The sequence below is a fragment of the Halichoerus grypus genome, chromosome 3 (genome assembly GCF_964656455.1).
Source record: "Halichoerus grypus chromosome 3, mHalGry1.hap1.1, whole genome shotgun sequence".
In the NCBI taxonomy this organism is placed as follows: domain Eukaryota; kingdom Metazoa; phylum Chordata; class Mammalia; order Carnivora; family Phocidae; genus Halichoerus; species Halichoerus grypus.
Genome location: NC_135714.1, coordinates 182,393,588 through 182,401,632, shown reverse-complemented (window position 1 = coordinate 182,401,632; position 8,045 = coordinate 182,393,588).

Here is an 8,045-nt window from a genome sequence, read left to right as displayed (position 1 = left end):
AAACCCTTCTTGACTTGAGATGAAGAAGGAAGCATCCTCACCATACTCCTTTGGTGCATATGGGAAAGGATCCAGAAAGTACCTCTCTCCAAATATATTTTCTTCAAAATTTTTCTCTCAATCTCAACTTTTTTATGTATTTGACTTGGCTGAAGTAGTCAAGAGTTGTATAACTAATTTTCAACTGAATCCTGTTTTGAAAGCCTTCTGGGGTGGTCTGCCTTACAACTCACTTTGATATTTAATATCTATGGTCTTCATGCCTTAGCCAAAACCAGGAAAGGAAGAAACCCATTTTTATATCCTTTATGTGTACATGATGAGCATTTATAACCATGCTTAATAAATATTAGCTATTACTACTCTCCTAGATGAAAAACAAGACATGTGGGCAGTTTAAAATAAGTAAGTAGAACCAAAATAAAATAATTAATCATATTATCTTTCTCTAACAAATAGCCTTGCATAATCAATTTGATGTTGTGGAGTATCTTTTCCAGTTTATTTTCAGAGTAGAAGAAAATTTTCTCTATCTGGAATGAATTAACTACAGTTTAACTTAAGCAGAACAATGGACTTGTGACCTTTTACTTCTAGTCAGTGATGCTTTGAAACTGAACCACACTAAGCAAAGGTGTGTGTGGCAGAAACTGTGGCCAGTATGGGATAAGCAAGTGTATAGGGCTATGGTATGTCATGCAATGAAGATGGTGGAAAGATTGGCATCTATCTCCTTTGGCAATACAGTGATTATTACTTCAGCAAGTATAGGAAGGAAATTGGATGGTGCTGTCCACACTCTTGGAGTGATTCCCTCATGGTTGACTTTTCTAGGGAAAAAGGCTTACTGCTTTTTAAAATGGAAATATTTTCATAGATTAGGAAAGACACGATTTTTTGTGTGTGTTATATAAGTGCAGTTTCTTTTTTATATTTTCTTTCCCAAAGAATAATGAAAAGTTTACTGGATTTGGAGTAGGAAATGTAGTTCTAATTGAACCAGTCAACTCCTAGCTATAAGAGCCTGAATGAATGCTCTCTGAATCTCTTGGCACTTACTTTCCTTCTCCATCAAGTGGGACCACAGACCTGCCCTAACTCACAGAGCTGTTTTAAAGGATTTGATTGGCATATGTATAAAAATACTAACAGTACTATTTCATCGTTAATGAAAGTATTTCATAAGTACATCAAAGGAACCAGTTTTCCTGTTGTGTTTGGATTGAGATCTGCTAAAGATACATTTTATATTGAATATGCTGAAATAGAAAGCAAAGCCCCAGAGAGCCTGGAGTTTTCTAACTAATAAAAGAACCTACATAAGAATATAATCAGTTAACATGTGTCTGGTGAGTTCATTTGCCTTAGTAAGCAAATTCCAGTTTCTTCAATCAATATAATCTACAGGACAAAAATTAATTCAATGTTTTTGTAACAGTGTGGTCATCACTTATTTTGTGACTGAAAATCACATTTCCAGGAGATTGAATGAGAACTAAGGTTTTAAAAGTTAAGTATCCCATGGATTATTTTGAGAAGCTTGTTTCTTCTCAATAAATACAAGTGATAGATCCTGCATAGATATAAACTTAAATAAGATAGCTGAGTGAGGAGACAGTAGGGCTCATGGAAATTGAGACAGCATGGTAGGGATACAGGAATAAGCAAACAACTATACTGAGAATAATGGGAACTGGATTTTTACTGTGGGAGTAAGAAATAACATATATGAGAGGGGGAGGTGAAATCTGAGGTGCTGGGTTGAAACTGGTGGTATTGATGTGAACTCATAGTTTATATAAATAGAGATAGGTAAATACAGAAATAGTTATATAGATTATGTATATATCTTCTAGCTCTGTTCATGACAGGGCTCATATGCAATGGAATCCCAGTAGAAATGAGTACGTGGTTTCCAAATATTATTCTTCATTAAAATGAACCAGGACTCCTTAGAGAAATGGCTGATTCCAGGGCCAGGGCAGGGAAATACATGGAACACTTGAAACATTTTGTTGCATAGAAAGTTGGCAAAAACAATGGAAACATGCCAAAAAGGACACAGAACTGGCTTAAAGGGAATCCTTTGGGCAAATGTGGGTTGATTTGGACATTAAAAAATTGATAGGAATGGATTACAACTCCTTAAATAAAATAGGAAGCCTGATGTAAACAAACAGATACATTGGTTTGGTACAGTCATGGAAAATAGTAACAGGGTATGGGTGTTCCTCAAGAAATTAAAAATAGGATTACCATATCACCAAGCAATCCCATTCCTGGGTATATATCCAAAAGAAAAGAAATCACTATTTTAAGGCAAGATCTGAGCGTGTCCTTGTTTGGGTACACATTTATGCATGTAGAAGTGCTGGAGCAGCTCATCTGAAGCTTGTACTCACTGGCTCAAACACAGACTAAAGATTAAAGGGGGTGCTGCGGGTGCCTCGGTGGCTCAGTCGGTTAAGTGTCTGCCTTCAGCTCAGGTCATGATCCAGGGGTCCTGGATTGAGCCCCAAGTTGGACTCTCTGCTCAGCAGGCAGTCTACTTCTCTCTCTCCTTCTGCCCCTCTCCCTGCTTATGTGCTCGTGTGCTCTCTCTCTTATAAATAAATAAATCTTTAAAAAAATAAAGGGGGGGATGAAGAAAGTGAGAGCAAAGGAGGTGAAACTGGGGAATCTAGGTGAAGTGGATATGGGAATTCTTTAAACTGTTTTTGCAACTTTTCTATACATTTGGAATTATTTAAAAATTAATTTTAGCATCTATCTAATCTCTTAACAGTGTTCTAGAACCACAGTATTCCTCTGATTACAGAGTTTAAATATAATTTAAATTTCTATTCCTTATCTTAATACTAGTTGTTTTGTAACCAAGTCTGAAAATGAGTAGTTTATCTTGTCTTATTTCCATTACAACGTATGGTCAGTGTTAATACCTACTCAGGATCTTTGAAATGTTAGGTAAAAATGAAGACTCTGAGGCTGCCCAGATTGTTGAAGTAAAAAAATTGAAATAAGGACCAGAAATCTACATTATTCCCAAGCTCCTTGGGTTATCTTATGCACACTAAGATTTAAGAGCTCTGTTACATGATTTCCATGGGGTTGAGTTTAGTAATTTTAATGATGACTAAAGAAATGCCTTCAAGACAGACAAAATTATATCATGAAATGCTCATTTTACATCTAATTATTTTTCATTTGTTTGGAATACTTATTCAAGTATTTTTTTATGGGCCCTTGCATACCTTACGTCACACATGACAGGAAACTTGATTGAGTGAAAAATTCTTTTTTTTTTTTTTAAAGATTTTATTTTATTTATTTGACAGGGAGAGAGAGAGACAGCTAGAGAGGGAACACAAGCAGGGGGAGTGGGAGAGGGAGAAGCAGGCTCCCAGCCGAGCAGAGAGCCCGATGCGGGGCTCGATCCCAGGACCCTGGGATCATGACCCAAGCCGAAGGCAGACGCTTAACGACTGAGCCACGCAGGTGCCCCTGAGTGAAAAATTCTTGGGGCATAAACTTTTCCCCTCAAAATGCTATAGATATTGTCAACTGACTTCTGGAATTTAATATTTCAGAGAAAACTGAGGATGGCCTAATTTTTGTTCTGTTTTTAGAGTGCTAGTATTTTTCTGCCTGGATGTTTCCATAATCTTTTATTATTTTAATTTAAAATGATGTGCCATTGGTCTTGCCTGTCGTACTATTAAGAATATATAATGCTAATATACTATAATACTAAGAATTTTTCAGTATAGGATAATTTCCTTCCACTGCATCTCTGACTATAAGTCTGGTGCGTACATACCAGATACTTCCAGTCTTCTTCATCTTTACTCATACTGCTATCCTTGGATCTTCTTTCTCCATCCTCCTGGGGATTCCCTTTGCCTAGTCCTGTTAGATCTTCGGTTTTCTGAATCCTCTGCCTTCTTTCTTGGCTTATGCTCACATTTTGTGGAGCATATCCTCAGTAGAGAAAGGATGCACAGAAGATAAGATTTTGAGACCTTATATGTCTGAATACAGCTATGTCCTACTCTCATGCTCTATAAATAGTTGATTAGGTATAGAATTCTAAATTGCAAATAATTTTCTTTCAGATTTTGAGACATATTACATTGTTTTCTTGCTTCCACTGTTGGTCTTAGGAAGTCAGAAGCCCTTCTGCTTCCTAATACTAGAAATGATACTAACTTTTCCTGTCTGGAAATGTGTAATATCTTCTTTTTAATGCCCAGTATTCTAATATTTCACAAGAATATGCCTCAAAGTATATCTGTTGAGCTAAACACTTATTGGGCTCTTTTAACCTGGCAACTTATATCATTCAGTCCCAAGAAATTTTCTTGAAATTTTTCTTTGATTATTTTCTTCCCTTGAGTTTCTTTCTTCTTTCCTTCCGGTACTTCTATTATTCAATTTTTTTGATCTCCTGGATGGTCCTGTGATTTTTTTTCATCTTTTCTTTGTCATCTTCTTCCACTTTTTGAGAGAAGTCCTCAAACTTACTTTCTCGAGTGGTATCAACAGAACTTTCTGCCCTGATGGGAAATGTTCTATATCGGAAATGTCCAATATTTAGCAACTAGCCACATACGGCTTTCGAGCATCTGAAATGCAACTATTGCAAATGAGGAGTTGAATTTTAATTTTATTAAAGTAATTTGAATTTTAATCTAGTGGCTAGTAGTTACCACACTGGACAGCACAAGTATTTGTCTTCTGCTATTGTGTTTTTAATTTCCAAGAGCTCTTTTTAGTTTTTTATTTTCCTAAATTGTCCATTTCCATAGCCTTGATTCTTGTTCAATGGATGCAATATCCCTTCTTATCTCTCTGAGGATTTGATTATAACTGTTGCTTTTAAGTCTTGAATAATTTGTTTCCTCCAAGATGCTTCTTCTGCTTGAGCTTATTTGTTTTGATCTCTATCTTTTATATAACAGACTTTCATCAGATGTCTGGTAATCTTTGATGTCTAGTCAAAAGTAAGAGTGAGCTTATAAGTTTCACTATAGGGAGATGTTGGTGGGGAGGCTACTGGGGAAATATTGATGTCAGTATCTTTAAATATTTTCTTTTTGGATGGCCAGATTCCTCCAGGAAAGAGTCTACTAATCTCCCACCTACAGAATAAAGGTCTAACTGCTGCCTTCTGGGGACAAAGTTGGAGAAGAGATCTCTTAATCCCCATCAATGAAAATAAACATCCAGACTTTTGCCAGGGTGAAGGAGGGTCTAGGGCTCTAATTTCTTCTCAAACAGCTTTCATCTTGGTCCTCCTGATATTAGGTCTTCTCTCCCTTTTACCTCCAGTCCTAGATTTGCGGTTGTAACTTAACGGGCCTAGGAATTGTGCCCTTTGCAGATTTTACTGTGTAAATATAGTTGGTTTCTCAGCTTTCCCATTGACAGCTTGGGATTTTGTTTTCTCAGGTCTGTTAAGTCACCAGTGATCCGTCAGTTCTTCAGCTTCCAAAATTTGTTGCTATTGTTTCCTCTCCTATTTGCTTAATCCTTGTGGGTTTAGGTCTTAAAACAAAATACTTCCTATTTTTAATGTTTGCTCAAGAGGGAAGAAAATTAAATTCACATGTTCAATCCACCACTTTAACCTGGAAATTCAATGTGCCTACTCATTTTCTAAGGTTCAGTTCTTCTGTGAAATATTCTTCTCACTTATTTGTCTTTAGCAGAATTAATCCTGTCCTTTACTGCATTCAAATATTTAGTGTGGTACAAAACAAATTGGATCCTAATCCATTTGTTTATGTATGCCTCTTTCCCCAGAGAAAGTATAAATTGTAAAATGTTAGGACCCTGTTTTTTAACTGCACCTATCACAGCAGTAAGCACTCAATAAACGTTTGCTATATTCAGGAATGTATAATTAGATTCCAGAAAGGGTAGTGATGAAACTTCTTAAAAAATTAAACACTTATTCAGATACATTTTCTACCAAACCTATTCCACTTCCTCTTTTTTTGATGTCTTCCCAAACTAAAACTGAAAACCCATTAGCATCTCCACAGCATAGAAGCCTGTTTATACAGGATAGAGTAATTTTTGGATTGATCGCCCTCTGGTGGCATTTCAAGAAACTAACTTATTGTACAGCCTGTGGGTCATCATCAAGAAAGAAAATAAAATTAAAAAAAAAAGAAAAAAAAGAAAAAGAAAGAGGGAGGATGTTTGGTGCTATTGCTATTAACATCTCAAAGGGATGCATGACTCTATATTCTTAATTTTCCCAACTGAACATATATGACTTTTGTAATCAGAGAAAAGCTATAAGTTTCAAAATAATATGATGAGTTTCTGATACAATATAAGGTTATTAGGAAGTTAACAAAAGTGCAAATATAAATTATATGTGTTTTTAGAATATAATCTCTAATGTTTACTATATTTTTCTTATTTCTCAATCTGACTCTGTTGAATTTTGATAACCCTCAAATGAATTATTTATAATTCAAATGGTAAATAAATATTTGAAGTACTTTGTAATAGAAAATCTATTTTATTTTATATACCAAACACCCAAATTGATTTCATTCTGCTCAATTTCAAATAAATCTGAAATCTTTAATATGTATGTTTAGGCATGTTTATTTATTTATTTAAACAAAGACATATAGGGGCACCTGGGTGGCTCAGTCAGTTGAGTGTCCAACTCTTGATTTCGGGTCAGGTTGTAGTCTTAGGGTCTTGAGATCTAGCCCCACGTTGGGCTCTGCACAGTGTCTGCTGGAGACTCCTTCCCCCCTCCCTCTTCCCCTCTCCATGCTCTCTCTTTCTCAAACAAACAAATAAATAAATAAAATCTTTATAAAATAAACAGAGACATATAAAATGTGCATAATAAACTTTCTTGGATGATCTGTTTAACAAAGGTGGCAAAATATGTACACACCTCCCCTGTCACTGAGTTGCCATGCAGGTCAGTGCTTGTCGGCAAGGCTACACATCCCCATTCTGTGGGTAGAGCAGAAGACCCTATTTGTTTTGTCCTCAAGATGAGACAGGACATGATTTATACCAGGTCACACAAATATTTCTAAGCAATTACATGAGACTGTGCAAGAAGAAAAAGGAAAAAGGAATTAGAACAAGGAATTAAACTATAAATTATATATATGTGCATTCATATATAAATATAAAATATATGTATGTATAAAATTATATGTTGTTTACATAATATATAAAGTAATTATAATTTGGGGCACCTAGCTGGCTCCGTTGGTAGAGCATGCAACTCTCGATCTAAGGTTTGTCAGTTCAAGCCCCATGTTGGGTGTAGAGATTACTTAAAAATAAAATCTTAAAAAAATAATAATTATTTGTCTAATAAATTATATAACTATATGCAATTATATATATTACATATAAATAATTTATAGGTAAAATATAATTTATATATAATATACTATATATGCATACATATATATTGAAGCTGAATAAAATTATTTAAACTTTTCAATGTTTTACATAGCAAAGGAGTTCTGTCAAGCAAATATAAGGAAAATGGATATTATCAGATGGGAGTCACAGAAAATAAAGGTGAGAGAGACAACTCCCCCATCCCCAGTCCCCCTAAGAGCAGAAACATTTGCCACGAGTTTAATCAATCTGGGCCCAGTCTTTTCAGTTCCTGCTTAGTTAGAATTGGTCTTTTTTTTTTTTTTAAGATTTTATTTGAAAAAAAAAAAAAGATTTTATTTATTTGACAGAGAGAGACACAGCGAGAGAGGGAACACAAGCAGAGGGAGGGGGAGAGGGAGAAGCAGGCTTCCTGCCGAGCAGAGAGCCTGATGCGGGGCTCAATCCCAGGACACTGGGATCATGACCTGAGCCGAAGGCAGACGCTTAACGACTGAGCCACCGAGGTGCCCCAAGAATTGGTCATTTTTATAGCCCAGTGACTTCGTATGTTTTCTATTCTTCTTATTTTTCCAAATAAGCATTCTTATTCCAGTTATCCTGGTCTTGCTCCTACTGTTTTATATTGGGAATGGTCAGGGCAGATAACTTTT